The sequence below is a fragment of the Cyprinus carpio genome, chromosome A17 (assembly GCF_018340385.1).
Source record: "Cyprinus carpio isolate SPL01 chromosome A17, ASM1834038v1, whole genome shotgun sequence".
NCBI lineage: Eukaryota > Metazoa > Chordata > Actinopteri > Cypriniformes > Cyprinidae > Cyprinus > Cyprinus carpio.
Genome location: NC_056588.1, coordinates 6691733 through 6707873, shown reverse-complemented (window position 1 = coordinate 6707873; position 16141 = coordinate 6691733). Strand labels below are relative to the sequence as shown.

Genomic DNA, 16141 nt, shown 5'->3' with positions numbered 1-16141 from the left:
TCAAAACCAAAGATAATAGCAACTATTCAATTTTTTTGTGGAAGGGCCAGTGAAAATATTGGCAGGGCAAGTAAAAATTTGAACGACTGGCCTGACCGGGCAAGTAGAAAAAAATCCTTAGCATTGAGCCCTGGTTTGGGTTGTGTGCCACTGAAATTCTAAATGGCACTCAAGTTCCTGAATTTTAATTGAGGTAGCAAAAAAGATGCAGAAATGCCATTTGAATTTGCATGTAAGAAATTAAATTTGAATTTAAGTTTAAAAGAAGATAAAGTCAAAGAATAGATGGATGGATGCAACTTATATTCTGAATTTTGTCCAACCCTGTTGATTGTTGTTCCAGATCAGGGCAATGGCTCCGCACCAATGCTGGCACTCTGATGGAGAAAACACGGTGAGAGTGCACTCTTCACGACAAAAAGCAGAACTCCTGCTAGCGAATTACCATAATATCAAAAGTCGATTTTTGCTCATGCCTACAGAAGGAGGCATGGTTACAAATCAAGTGTAAAATTTTTGGGTTATACAGCAGGACTTTAAAGCTCAGCAGAGAGAGTGGGTGTGGAGTATCTGGGCCCAGTCAGGTACAGATGAGAAATCCAGAGGAGAAATGAGGTTCCATATGAGGATGCCCTGCTGGGGATGAAATGACCCTAGTATTGAGGAGGTAAGGATGGCAGCTTTCCATGTGCGTTGCTCTCGGTGCTGATTAGTAGGACTGATGCTCTCCTGCGTGAGCCGGGCCATGTGGACTGATGGGACATCACCAGGGTTCCACATGGTCTCCATTAACACTTCATCTCACTCACCTGAGGGGAGCTGAAATATGAAATCAAAATATAAAGAGCAGAGACGAGAGAAAATCTCTGAGCAGACAAAACATGCACAGTCAAACTCCTCTACTCGCCCATGTACAGTTTATCCACCACACAAATGTTCTGTGGTTGGAACCCCTGATACACTCTCCAACAGTGCTCCGGTTACATATTCAGATCAAACGCTTCACAGTACTCTCCAGCTGAAGAAAGCGCACTGATCCTCCAAGCTTCTAGTGCTCTTGTTGGATGTTCCTCTGTGCTTTGTGACTGAAAAAGAGAGCTTTCTTTGTGTCTTAAAATATGCCTCTGCTGCTTCTGTAGCAAGTCGCAATTTCTTTTGTCAGAAGCAACTGAATGAAAGACCTTCATCTTTTTTGGGAGGGGCAAAGGGGCCCACCAAGACGCGTCACACGCGACTTTGTCAAAATCAGAGGAAATGCGGCACGCTGTTGGGAATTAGTGTTTTTAATTCGATTTCTCTTTGCTGTCTAGACGCTGTGGCAAAGAAGATACAGTCATAGCATTTCCTGACTCTCCACCGAGACATATGCCACTTTTTATCATGCAAGGGTTAACATATAGATGCACATCACAGAAATTCATTTCAGGGTCACAGTAAAGAGTTTTAATATAATCAATCTGATTACAGAATAAAAAAAATGTAAATGCCTTAGATAAACATGGTCTGAACAACAAAAACAAAGCTCTAGGTAAGTTGCAGGAGGTCCTCTGCAACTCATGTTATGGACAACCCGCCGAGGCCACAGAGAGTGTCGTCATAGCCATAAGAAACCCCCCAGTGGGATGTGCACAATGGCAAATCATGCTAAACATAATGTGCGGGATGTTTTGCCCCTGAGGACGACTGCACTCATAATTCAAGCTATTGTCCATACAGTGGCGTTCGTTTGATGTTTCTCCGATATCTCTTACTCACCCTCTCTCAAAAAGTCAACACATGCTTGGGAGGAAATTCAAATGTGGAGCACTGCAGCAAATGTCAGGAACAATGTAAGCCTTTGAGATCAGCAATGTGAGTGGGGGTTTGCCAAGGAGGAAAGCCAGTGATGGTCTCAGATATAGATGCTGATAGACCCTAGGGCTTCTCAACATGGACATGAGGGGTGAACAGTATAGCACAGACAGCTGTAAAGTCATTATAAGAGGATACAAAGAATAAGATAAAAATCCAAGAAATGATATCAATGCAATAATGACTTATCTTCATAAAGAATGCATGTATTTTAAATGAGGTCACAGACATAAAAAGATGTTTATTGCAACCAAGAGTGAAGTAAAAATTAGACATATCAGGGAAAGAAAAAACACACACACACACACACACACACACACACACAGACTTGCTGCTTGAAAATGAAAGACGAAAGGAAACAGTTTTTAGCAAATCCTCTGCTTTGAGAACTCATTGTGCCTGGTGACTGATGGTAATTAGTTGAAATTAGGTTGCAAGCTGGGCTACAGTATATCAGAGCAATTCTGTTCTTTTTGCTTTCCTCTAATTTATTTACAGTCTTTAAGCCTCTTGAGTGATATCTGGAGTTTTAAAAAACTAGAGCTAAACAAAATAAATAAACAAAAAATGCAATTTAGGGCTGCAACAAACAATTATTTTGACAATTTATTATTCTGCAGATTATCTTTTGGATTACTGGACTTTGTTCAATGTGGTTCTTTAAACAATCTGAACAAAAAAAAACAAACACTATATAATATATGAAACACATTGTATGCAAATATGGCTGAAATATAAAAATCAGCCAAAAAACAAAACAACAACAACAACAACAACAACAACAAAAAAAAAAACTATTTAGCTTAACAGTTTAAATAACCTGTGTAAATAATACCAAAGTAAACTAGAAGCACGCTGATTTAGAATAATATTATTTACACTGAAGTTATTGTTCATATAAAACAAATACTATTTACATTACATATAAAATGACATAGAAGATTAATTATGGTTTATTTAAAAACATAAAAACAAAACAAAAAATGACACCCAACCATTCTGTCCTGGTCAAATTGATTGTACATGAGTTGTTGCAGTTCTGCTGCAAATACAAAATTCTAGATATTATTGCTCATAAAAGTTGTTACACTGGATCTGGAAAAAACATACAAAAATGTAACAAAAGACTATTGAGCATAGTTTCCATAACACTCCAAAAAGTGCTGGGTTTTACAAATCAGATTTATTGGCAAGAGGATACATTACAGCATATTCAAATAACCCTCAAGAATGAAAAAAACACTACTGAGCTGGGCGAAGGTCCAGAAAAAAATAAAAGTCTGGGGCAACTGGATCTTTAAACAGAGGTCAGAAGAATCGATATCTCTGAAATGAGCACCTGCTCAAAGCAGATATGACAATCCTCGTCATAACAGTAAGGTGAACGTATTGGCATAAAGATCACCAACGAGGTTAACATCGAGAATGCATTATACAGTACATAATTAACAAGCTATGATTCGTTCCAATTAGAGTTCTTTTTGAGAATGCAAGTTAAATTTCACCAGTTTAACGGAGTAAGAAGATCATGGATTATATGGATTTGAGAGAAAAAGTTACTAAGGAAAAACTTAGTTTGTGTCTATGCATTATGCCTCAGAAGTTAAAACTTCAATCGTTCACATTATCTCTACCTGAACATTACCTGTTCACAGCTGGCCTGTTGCATCCAGATAGATTGAATTTTTCTGAGGGACAATGTAATCACTTCTGCCTGAGGTTGCCTTGTCATACATCAAGCACAGATAAGAGCAATGACAAGCATTTCTAATGAATGAGCTCTCAAAAATGCTATGACTGACTGACTATGATGGACGACTAGAGTGAGAGGCTTTTTGAGGTTTCTACCATTTTATGCTGACTTCCCGGCAGCCAGCTTTACTGTGAGTCTTACAGGATATAAAATCAACTGCCTACTTGAGGGAAAAAAAGTATAGAAAAAGGTGTTGTGCTTGTCTGTAAAGAGAAACATTCAGTTGGTCCTGACAGTGAAGGCACAGTAGAGATAAAAGTCTGGGAGCTTGTGCATATGGCATTGAATGATGGGATAGATTCCATATTCCATCTGATTGCACGAACGTTGAGATGCACTAAGATAGCTACGCTACGGCTGTGTCGAACAGATGTCAGAATGTGAGTCATCATTTCATCAAGTAAAGTCCACAAAATGCATCTGTGAATCATTCAGGGATGTGCAAAACTACACATTTTCAGTAAGTCGCCTGAACTACTAGTCAACTAATTGGTCTTAAAAAGCACAGAATGCCAATTAAAAACTGCTACTAAAAGCATAGATAGATAGATAGATAGATAGATGGATAGATGGATAGATAGATAGATAGATAGATAGATAGATAGATAGATAGATAGATAGATATGCTGAATATGGCAAGTGAGCCACTCACCCCGCGTTTACTTAACCACAGCGGCCTTCTCAGAAGTATTTACATTTTCTGCACAAATGGAAATCCAGGGGTAAACACCCCCTGCTAGAGAAAAACACGGGTGATTGAGCCCTTGTCTGATCTGATTACAGGTTTTATACATCAGCTACAACGGGGGGGGGAACCAGTCATTACAGAGTGCTCACAGGTCCGCCGCATCACAGAGCAAAAGCTGAGGGATCCTGTGCTGCAATTCATTCATTAGCATGCTAATTACATCCATTCACAAATGAAAATACCCACAAATGCCCACTGCCTTGTCAGAGAGAGAATGCAAAAATCCATTAACTGTAGCTTTCGGTGATGTGCCGCCTCCTACGTATCTCTTGCGTGACCTGCTACACTACCACTCCCATCCACACTGATCTGAGTTTACTGCTGTATGATATGATAATATTTGCTAACAAATTGGCTTTGAAAACATGACAGAATATGATTAGCACTCAGTGTGAGTGGGGCTGGTGCTTCACTGAACACCATCACATTTCTGCTGACAAGCAAAGATTATGAAAGCATTTAAATGCTACTTTAATTTTGGGGCTTTTTTCTTTATTACTCAACTATTTTCATTGTGAGCATAATAGAAATTAACTTCGGAGACTGCATTTTGAAAACTCTTTATTAAACGAACTGTAGAGCATCACAAGCCATTTCTGGCAAAATTGTATCATAAATCCTTTTCTTCAAAAGAAGCAGTCCAAAAAACAGCAGCTTTAGAATTTAACAAACACTCCTGAAGTTAAAGGTTCTTCAGTGGTTTATAGCACTTTAGGTTCAGAAAAGAGCATTTGTATGTTTTTGTCCACATTGCTCTTTTCTATACAATGAAAGTGAATGGACAAATGGACAACACACCCATGATTACCACTGAATTACATTGCATGGAAAAGATTCTGGCTAAGAGTAATACATAATGACAGAATTTTCATATTTGGATGAACTATTCTGGTTCTAAATGTTTTATTAAATGTGCTTCAAATCACACTGGTTATTCTAGGTATCATCTGCTTATATTTTTTAGCCTTTTGCCATTTTGGTGAACGAGACAGACAGTTGACAGAGGAATAGTGAGAAAAGAGGAGAGCCAGAATCTAACCTGGGCTACCCTTGCATCAGTACCACCACTCCACAAACCCCCAGGCCTCTGAATGGACATCATCTGTTGACAGAGTAAAAGTGAAGAACATACAGTCAATGCTTTTATAAACTTCCACTAAAGAATGAAAACATCTCTATGAACCTAAAAAGGGTCATCAGACTGTAAAATCTCTTTCTGGTTCTACTTGAAACCTGTATTTTAAGAGTACCGGCTATAACTGACCCCACTGTTGTACTCCTAATAGCTTCTATTTATAGAACTCTAACCTGAGAAATATAGCTAACAGATAAATAACTCCATAGTGAGTGCCCAATACCAGTGTGTGGTGTCCTCTGACCCCTTTCATCTGTTCAGAGCACTTGTAGCATCTACAAAAAGCTCCTAAAATGGTTCAGGTGTTTACTTCAAATTGCCTGTGACACAGGCAATGCAGTCCGCAGGCGAAATGCGTAATACATTCAAGTTGTAAAACATACTGCCCTCAGGCAAACACAGTTTTCAAAGGCTTTTGATTAGCAAGTAACTGATGAGGACACTCCTCTCTAATCGTAGAAATGCATCTGCTGGAATGGAAAGGCAACATGAAAGAAAATGTGTTTTGAGCTGGAGAGACAGTCTAGATATTAAGATATAAACTCTCAAGAATCTGCTTTAAACACAATTCCTAATGACTAATCTAAACAATTAGCAAATTACCAAAATCAAGCTACATTTCGCATTTTTTAAACTTAATGGTATGAAATTCAAAATTAAGTCACTAAATCTAAACCTGCAACAGATCATATCACTGTAAATCAATCACAAAACAGTCAGCAAAGTCAAAGAAAACACACTTTCTCTTACTGTCCATGCAGTATTTTTTTTTGCCCTGGAAAAACATATTAAAAGAAAACGATGAGGCTTTAGCATGAACACTGAGATTTGTTATATTGTGTAGCTCAGCAAGGATTTGAAGAAAGCATATGTGCTGTGAAGTGTCCTGAAATTTGCTCGAGCTGACATCAGCTGCATCACTAACTTTGTTAATATTGCTAACACACGGTTCGGCTAGGCTTGAGAGCCCTCCAGCATCGCTGACCTTGACCCTGCTGAGCAGCCGGCATCCAGCAGCAGATGACAATTTCCTCTGTACTCTGCCCAAGGGGTCTACCAGCTCTATTAAGCCAGCACATCTGTAACAAAGCTCTAATCACTTCAGTAGAGGTATCTAGTGGCATCCTGGACATGATTATAAGATCAGGAGCGCTGAGAGATCATAATCATTTAATCCTCTCAGAACACAGAGCTGCCTGATTTCTACAGCTCTCCAGTGTTTCCTATTATAGAATTCATTACTGGGAGGGGGGAAAACAATTTAGACCAGAAAACCACAAAAAAAAAAAAATGAAGTCTTCTTCATCTTATCTGCTCCTAAAACTAATATTTCTAACGATATCAGGAGAACATCTGTGCATAATTGATCAGACAAAGCAATAAAACTTAATATTGATTTGATTCTGAATTGACATTGAGGTCATCAACTCATGGAGAAACAGACTGTGTTCTTCTAGTGGAGGCAGGGCATTGTATCTCTCTATAACTCACTGTGCCATCAACTCCCAATGACAGAGTGGGAACGAAGCCCTTTGCACTGAGAGCCATCTGCCCTTGTGTTCAATGACGCTATGGGGAAGCACAGATCTGTGAAAAACACACAAACACTCCCTCTCTCTTTTAGCATCAGAAAAGTAGTAAACACAGAAGGACTCAGGTACTGGTGCCAGGGATGCAGCAGAAAATGGACGTTTTCTCTTCTAGGGACAACAGCTATGCGTAACTTACAGCTTTGCATAACTATGCGTAACTTAACAGTAGCGTAAATGAGCACTAAGTTACATCTGATGCACAGTTGACAGTTGCAGCTTATTTCGTTTATATGCAGCATTACATTTAAACTACTTACAGAAGCCATTACAGTCTATTACTGCTTTTTACAGACATCAATAAGCTCATGTTGTAGCCAACAGATTTCATTCCTTTCATATATAATGTTTATGAAAATTAAAATAATTTATATTTTTGATAGATGTTATTGACAATTGTATTAATAAATGTTATTAGTGGCTATCCAGCATGAAACAATCCTAACAGAAACTTTTTCAAGCGTGTTGGCCTGTCATTTTTGCATGCCAGGTTTCAACAAAAAAAACAACAACATAAATTTAAATAAATACTAATACAGAAAATTTTAGAATTTGGCAATTATTTATGCTCTTTTAAAAATTTCTATTGGACATTTACATAAAATTAAAATTTAAATATCATTTAAATGTAAAAAATCTATTTAAAAATGCAAAAACTACATTTCACCAAATAGAACCACAAACCAACATAAATTGAATACACAGCTTTTCAACACTACTTTCTGCTTAAGGAGCCATGTGTAATGTCTTGAATCAAAAGGTAATGTCTCAAATCCTGCGAGTCGTATGTAAGTTTTGCCTTGTAGACACACATGGCTATACTATATACACACACTGTAGACACACAAAAACAATTTCTGAAATTGGTGATATATGACTACAGAGAAAAGGAGTGTGGTGTTCCTTTTGGCCAAAAAACTTCAGCACCCATGATGCAATTTGTATTTTGGTGCTGCCACCTGTCGATCCGACCGTCTATAGTCTGTGATACAGAAAAACGCAGATGTTCGATATTTAATAAAAGTGCTGGAGCTGTCAAAAGTCTGCCGGATGATGCAAAATGACATGTCTGCATTATCCAGTGGACTTTTGCTGACAAATAAACAGAGATATATGGGCGCAGTAAACAAGGAGAAATAGACATTGTTCAATTCAAATCTGGTTAAAAATCAGCAAACTAATCCTTTAAGAGCCAACGATGTAACTGTAACAACGTTTGTAAGTCGGAAGAAGGAGGCGGGAACCGGTGAACATTTAAATAAAAACTTTAAAAATAAAATAAACACAAAATAGCATGACAGCCCCTCACGGATGACTGCCGCGCACAAACAGAACCAAAACACAAAATAAAATCCAAGCCTGGTCCTCTCTCGTCCTTCACTGTCGTTACTCCTCCACTTATCCTTCCAGAGCTCCTCCGTGGGACTCGAGACCGGTGAGTGGTGCAGGTGTCGCTCATTTTCAATTACGCCACCGGAAACACTAATGCAACCACAGCTCTCAACACCAACCAAATCATCACAGTAACCAAATTAGGTACACAGCTACAAACTAACTAGTAATTAAGCCTTTATTGTGAACCTTACATCCCAATTTAAGTCACATTATGAAACACTAATGCAACCTTACCCTAGAGAGCAGTGCTTACAGGCTCACTGCTGCTTTGACCACCCTGAAATTGGAGTCCAATTGCCCCAGAACTGAGGCAGAAGGCAGAGCACTTTGTGCACGGTCTTGAGCCAATTGAGCCTGTGCTAGTCACGTACCAACAGGGGAATGATCTGAAGGGGATACGTGGAGCTCAAAGTGTGCTGATGTTTTTAGACAGTCCCATCAGCCTGTCACTCTCCTTAATGCGCCTACCACCACACACCAGCTTACACCAACACCGCTGTGGCAGTCAGCCCACAGAGCACAGCACGAGAGGAATCCTGACTCCACCCTCATGTTCAAAAAGATGTCAGAAGAGAAGCCGGCTCAGTTTCCCCTCAGAGACAGTGAGACAGCGCACACCATGTCTTTCCATCCCTCTCCCCACCGCACAAAGCAAGGGAGGGAGCTAACTTGAATGTCAACACCAACAAGGAGCTTTTGTTACTGGTTTACCTGAGACGGAGTGGACATAATTTAAGGGAAAGAAACTCGTGTTATTATTTAGGCTATGTCCTGCCGGCTTGAAGCATGTAGCAGACGGTGATTCTCTCTTTCTGTGTCGCTGCCAACAAACAAAAAAAAACACCAATCAAGAAGAACCCACGGAAATGGAAAACTCATCCCTCCACTGTGATAACCGGTGGCCCTGTTCAAAGCTCCTTCGCTGTATAATCTGTCTCTGATCTTCTGACTGAAGTCTGCCTGTTTGATAGGAAGGCCTGCATGACCACTCCATCTCAACATGTGAGGAACCTGTGGAGGGCCTGGAAAGAAAAAAACAACATACTTATGCATTCCTTGATGGGCCCCTGCTTCAATTTTGATCTCAACAGCCTATATGATGAAAAATGGATTAGTCGAAGGGTGTTACGACATAAAAGGATGAGGAAAAGATCCAAGGGGCAGCCTTGGTTTTCGCTCCGGGTATTTCAGGGCTTTCCACAAACATCCGACACCCTTTGGCTGTCTGAGGGGGAACGGATTGCTCTTAAGAGTGTCTCACATCCTGAAGGTTACACGTGTCTCTTTCACAGCCTCTAAGTGACAGAGATGTTTACCGCAGACACCGAATGGATTCCTTTTGTTAAAGGCCACTGTAAATAGTACTGTGCTCAGGTGGATAAAATCCACTGCAACAAACTTGACAGGAATAAATGATTTGCCCTTTTCTTTCCTTAAAGGTAAAACTAGTCCGTTGTAGGCAATGTATCAAACATCTGACACAGTCATATCACCTATTTTTATAGAAGTTATATAATTGCTCGTCCTAAACTACAAAAGAAGCTGTCTATATTACTCAGTGGAAGAACTGTTTAATGTAATTTTTGATATTCATGAATAAACATTAGTATGCTATAATTACTATTGCCACCATTTCACAACCTCGGTATCGCTAATTACTATTGCACATTTCACAAAGCCAATAAGCCACTTGATGCACAGTAACACATTGAACACAGCTACAAATTAGTCTAGTTACTTAAGAAGTTCTAAGCGGCCCTTACATTATAATTTTTTCCTTTTTGTTTTCTCGTTATAACGACTTAATTTCTCGTCGTTATGCTTACAGGCTCAAGGCGCTTTGACCACCCTGAAATTGGACTTAATTTTCTCGTTATCTGACATAGACGAAGAGCACTTTTTGCTCGTTATAACGACCAATTTTTCCTGTGCTATCTCACGTACCGACAGTTCGTTGATCTGAAGGTTATAACGACTTAATTTTCTGATGTTTTTCGACAGTAACGAAGTTCGCCTGTCACTATAACGACTTATGCGCCTACCGTTATCACGAGCTTACACGAAGTTCCGCTGTGGCGTTATAACCACAGAGCACATCACGAGAGGAAAGTTTGACTCCACCCTCATGTTCAAAAAGATGTCAGAAGAGAAGCCGGCTCAGTTTCCCCTCAGAGACAGTAGACGAACTCCACTCTTGACATCCCTCTCCCCACCGCACAAAGCAAGGCAGGGAGCTAACTGTGCCTGTCAACACCAACAAGGAGCTTTTGCTACTGGTTTACCTGATACGGAGTGGACATACTTTAAAAAAAAAACTCGTGTTATCATTGGCTATTTTTTGCCGGCTTGAAGCACAGTACAGACGAAGATTCTCTCTTTCTGTGTCGCTGGCAATGCACAAAAAATGCCAGTCAGGCAGACGCCACGGAAATGGAAAACTCATCCCTCCACTGTGATAACCGGTGGCCCTGTTCAAAAAATTCCTTATAATGTATAATCTGTCTCTGATCTTCTGGCTGAAGTCTGCCTGTGTGTTAGGAAGGCCTGCATGACCACTCCATCTCAACATGTGAGGAAATGTGGAGGGCCTGGAAAAAAAAAAACATTACACATTATGAACAAAACCTTGAATGGGCCTATGCTTTACATATTTTGATTTCTCATCAACAGCCTATATGATAAAAAATAGTATTAGTCGAAGAAGCACACGCCTACATCGTAAAAATCCCGTATGGATGAGGATAAGATCCAGAACATCTCCGTTTTAACTCCGGGTATTTCAGGGCTTTCCACAAACAAATTTACACCCTTTGGCTGTCTGAAAGGGAACGGATATGCTCTATAAGAGTGTCAAACATCCTGAAGTGTTACAACCTGTGGTTTTCACAGCCTCTAAGTGAAACAGAGATGTTTACCGTGACACCGAATGGATCTAGCTTTTGTTAATAGGCCAAATGTAAATATTGATTCAAGCTCAGGTGGATAAAATCCATTAAACAAACTTGTCAGGAATAAATGACTGCCCAAATTATTTCGATAACGAGTAAAACCGCGTCCGTTGTAGGCAATGTATACAACAAACATCAGTGACACAGGTCTATGGAGTCATGCTCACCTATTTTGTAAATTATAGAGAAAATTAAGTCGTATAACGAGCTCTCTTCGTATGTTATAGAAAACGAGAAAGGTTAGGTTGTTATGAGCTAAAACGAACTGTCTATATTACTCAGTGGAAGAAGAAAATTAATCGTATTTTTGATATTCATGAATAAACATTAGTATGCTATAATTACTATTGCCACCATTTCACAAAGGCAATAAGCCACTTGATGCTGTGTATCACATTGAATTTCCTACAATTAGTCAAGTTACTTTATTTATATCAGATTTTATACAACAGAGATTTTTTCAAAGAACATGTCAAATGAGAGGCACTCATGCTACACAACAACCTTGTAACCAGCTTAAAAATAACTATAATTTTCAGTCTGCAGACGCTTATCACCTCTTAATATGTAATATTTACAATAAAAGAAAGCAGATTTGAATATCCATATTATTACTGTATAAAAATGACATATCTTCAATCACTTCACTTGTTCCTATGTGACATTCAAGTACAAAGACACACACTACTGCATATACACACACTTTGAGCTTTGATATAAAATGAAGCACTGTGAAGCATACTGTGAATACTAAGCACTCTCACCGCTGAAGGTGTACTTGCTTCTTTTTCTCAGATAAAAATACATTTTGCTGCGCTATGCTGAGCTATTTATAAATGAAGGCCAAATGACTACACGTATGAGCTACTGTTTTTGAACTGATGAACTTGTTCCATTTCCTCTTGTTATTTTTCTCCTCAAGCGAGAAAACAAACCTTGGTTCCGTGCAACCTCTGTAGTGAAGGCAGCGAGTGAGGCGTGTGTGCCAGAGGAGCAGTAAACCCATTACAGCTAAGGACTCACATTGAAGTTGTGGTACTGGAGGCACACAGATCTTGATGTGTGTCTTGTAAACCAGTCCTCTCACTGAACCCTCTACGACTCACTCGCCTCCCCCTCCTGTTCACACACACGCACCAGCACCTTTTCCACTGGGACCCCTGTCTTTATTATCACAGCCCGGCAGCTTACTGTTTCCATGGCTCTGCAAGATGGATTAATCACACCATTTAATGTGTTTATTTCCCCCTGTCCAGGAGGCACAGGACTTGTGTGGAGGAGGTGGGCCTGTTCTAACCGGCTATGTGCCATCTTTAATTGGCGTGAGAGGGGACATGCTGTGCCGTGGCCCAGAGTGGGACGCACCCATAAAAGGTGCACTGCATAAGGGCACCTGGGCCCCAAGGTACACTCTCTCTCACACACACACACACACACACACCCACCCCTCCTCTTCTACTCCTAAATCTCATCCATTGATGTGCTAAATAAAAATCCCTCCAAAATAAGCACAGCAGTGGAATGTCATACCAACAAATGGCTGGAGGTCTGTTTCCAAGACAACAGCTAAGAATGCCCACAGAGCACATGTGAGAGAGCTCACTATGAATAATTTCTACTTTGACTTCCTTTGAAGGCATTACAGTAAGGTCTACACCTTTATACTAGCTTGAGTACACATCTGAAACACTGAAACAAATACAAATGGATGTATAATCTAATCTAATGTTATATAAAAATACAAGATGCACATAAATGCACACGTTTATAAAAAAAACAAAAAAACATTTTATATATAAATAGAGTAGTGGTCACCTATAAAAAAAAATGGGTATGACTTTGCTAGGACTTGGGGCTTTGTAGTTTTTCTGAGCACTCGTTAGTGTGTTGCTTTATGGTTGCTATGGTGTTCTGGGTGGATGCTTATTGGCTTAAGCAGTCAAAGGTGCCCACCCTCACTTTTAAAATATGTTTTGTGGAGTGCTAGTACATTTCTCCTAACAAACCACACAATTTTAGTTACTAAACACATATGTGTGGCCATATTACAAATAATGCAGAAATAATTACTCATCTGAGTTTAATACTTAGGGTTGGGAAATAACCCATAAAGTTGCGATCAAATTTATAGCACAGTAAATTTTTTTACAATCGAAATCCAGTAATTTCAATAGGAACCGAGCGAATGGGAATTTCACATGAGGGCAAAAGAGTTTCCCTCTCAGATTTTGCAATGGGTTCAAATTATTCATGCAGCAGAAAGCTGGTTTGAAAGTGACTTCTGTGTGAGCTGTGCTTCATACATTGCACTATTGACAATAAACAATGGACATTTTTTTGCCCATGAAAATTTAGCTGAAGTTTCAGTTAATATGTGGTTTGGTCATATTAACTGAAACTTCAGCAAAATTTTCATGGGCAAAAAATTGGAAAGAATTTTTTATTCCAGTTTGAAAAGCCCTAAGCAAATCACATAATAAGTGTTTATTTCATTTTAATCTGTTCTTTTATCTGTTATTTGCTGAATTATTTACATAAATTAATACAAAGCATCTAATGGATTTACAGTATTTTTGTTTGCAGCTAGTTTACTGAACAAATATAAAAACCTCTCGTGTGACAGTAAACAGCACCATCTCCAACAGAAGCCCTGTTTTTGGTCTCTAATGTCTCCTCACCGCTCTGTGCTCTCAGGTCTGAACAACCCTGCTCTCTCCTTCTGCTCACGTCTGAACAAGGTAATTATACCTGCAGGTGTCTGATAGCTTTATTCATGGGACAATCCTTCCAGTTATCCTCTTTGATCAGTGGGAGAAAAAGCACTTTTGGGCTGTCATCTTCATCTCCAAAGCATACTCTCTCTCTCATGCTACACATGCTGATGATGAGAGAGACATCATTATGGCAGCTCAGGAGGCCAAGTATAATCTGAATCTGACTGGAAGCTTTTAGAGACACAGGAAGTCCCTAAACTCAGATGTTGCCAAATGTAATTTTAAATCTCTCCTTGTTCAAAAAAAATCAAATATTCAAATATTTCCTGATTCAGTCTGTCTGACAACTGTAACACGAGTTGAAACCATCGTTTACTCGTGTAATGTAGGAAAGACCCACTTAATTATTCACAATCAGAATGTTTTGGCTAGTTGGATTTGGCAGACGGACCAATTCCCATTCCAGTTGCAAAATGTAGCCTGTCATGAAAACGAACCATGTAGAAACGAGGCAGAGAGTTAATCATCCCTTTTTTCGCAAGAGACATCACAGCCTAAACAGGAAGTGATGCAATCGAGGACACAAAATACACATTTGACTCATGATTGCCATGTGTCTATACTGCAGTGCAGCTGCCCCTGACAAACGTCCCAGAGGTGTTTTTATTTATTTATTTATTTATTTTGCTAAAACAACAAAAAAACATTATCTGGAGTAAGTATTCATTGCCACTACTGACTGACACAAACAGAATCCGCAGATTTGCTTTTCAATCTCTGCGGTAAGTCAGACAAGACTTACGTAATGTGTGTCACACAAATCCCAGCTGCAAAAACTTTAATGGCCTGCGCCTTTGAAGACAGACCTTCCATGCTGTGTTTGTTTAATAATAAAAATGTGACAGCGGAAATGCTGTGGAGAATGAGAGAGAGATGATCTCGCTATTCCCATGAGCCTCAGTTTAGAATCTCTGACAGCCAATCACAAGACATGCTTCTAGTTCTCAAAACTAACAGGTTGTTTGAGTGAACAGGATACAGCTACATTCTACAGGACGGTGAATTCATGTTTAAGAAATGTAATAAAACACATCACAAACCAAGCATAAGTTAATCTGTGTCCTTTGATCAGCAGTCCACGGTGACCCTCAGGGAATTAAGGGTAGCCATCTCTGCTAGGGGTGGACCGATTATCGGCCTGGCTGGTTATCGTGCCAATATTAAACTTTTTTATGGTTATCGGTATTGGTCATTTTCGATTTGCCGATAAAATAATTTAAAAGCATAAAAAAAAATTTTTTCACAGACCCCTTTATACTTAATTTTAACAACAATAATCATCATTACAACACACAAAAAAAATAAATAAAAAAAAAAATCGGTTATCAGTTTACTTGATCTGTAATAATCGGTATCGGCATCAGCCCTGAAAAACACTACCAGTTGACACCTAATCTCTGCATTGACCAGTCAGAAGAAGACAATAATCAAACTGCATGTGGAGATCAAAGGTACTCTTTTGCATATATTAATATTGGTTTTGAAGGACTTTCTGTTGGATATGTACAAGTTTTTACAGAGTTCTGGGGTGAAAATATAATAGGGGTCCTAACAACATTAAACTCCTTTGGCTTTCATTGTTCAGTATGGACATTTTTATACATCTACAAAAGAAAGTCATTCATACTGGTTTAGAAAGACATGAGGGTGAATACATGACATAACTTTTAATTTTGGGTGAACTATCCCTTTAAGCTTGAAGAAACAGAAAAAAAATAGCTTCTCTGTCATTTAAACCAGGACTTAACGTAGGTTCTTCTTTTAGAAGCCTGCTTGATTTTGAGAGACAGTTCTTATATGCTTACTGCCTCTACGCTCCTAATAGCTCAAAGAAATGATTCATTCAAATAATAATGGACCATGTCAACTGAAGCCCTATACTCAGCCTCTACTAAACATAATGAGATCCAAGACATACGAGAGAAGTTCAAGGAAACTCCTCCACTTG

General features: G+C 39.1%; 1 pseudogene; it reads right to left on the bottom strand.

Moving 5' to 3' along the window:
* LOC109108614 overlaps window positions 1–16141 on the bottom strand; it is a 50643-nt pseudogene that overhangs the window by 8759 nt on the left and 25743 nt on the right.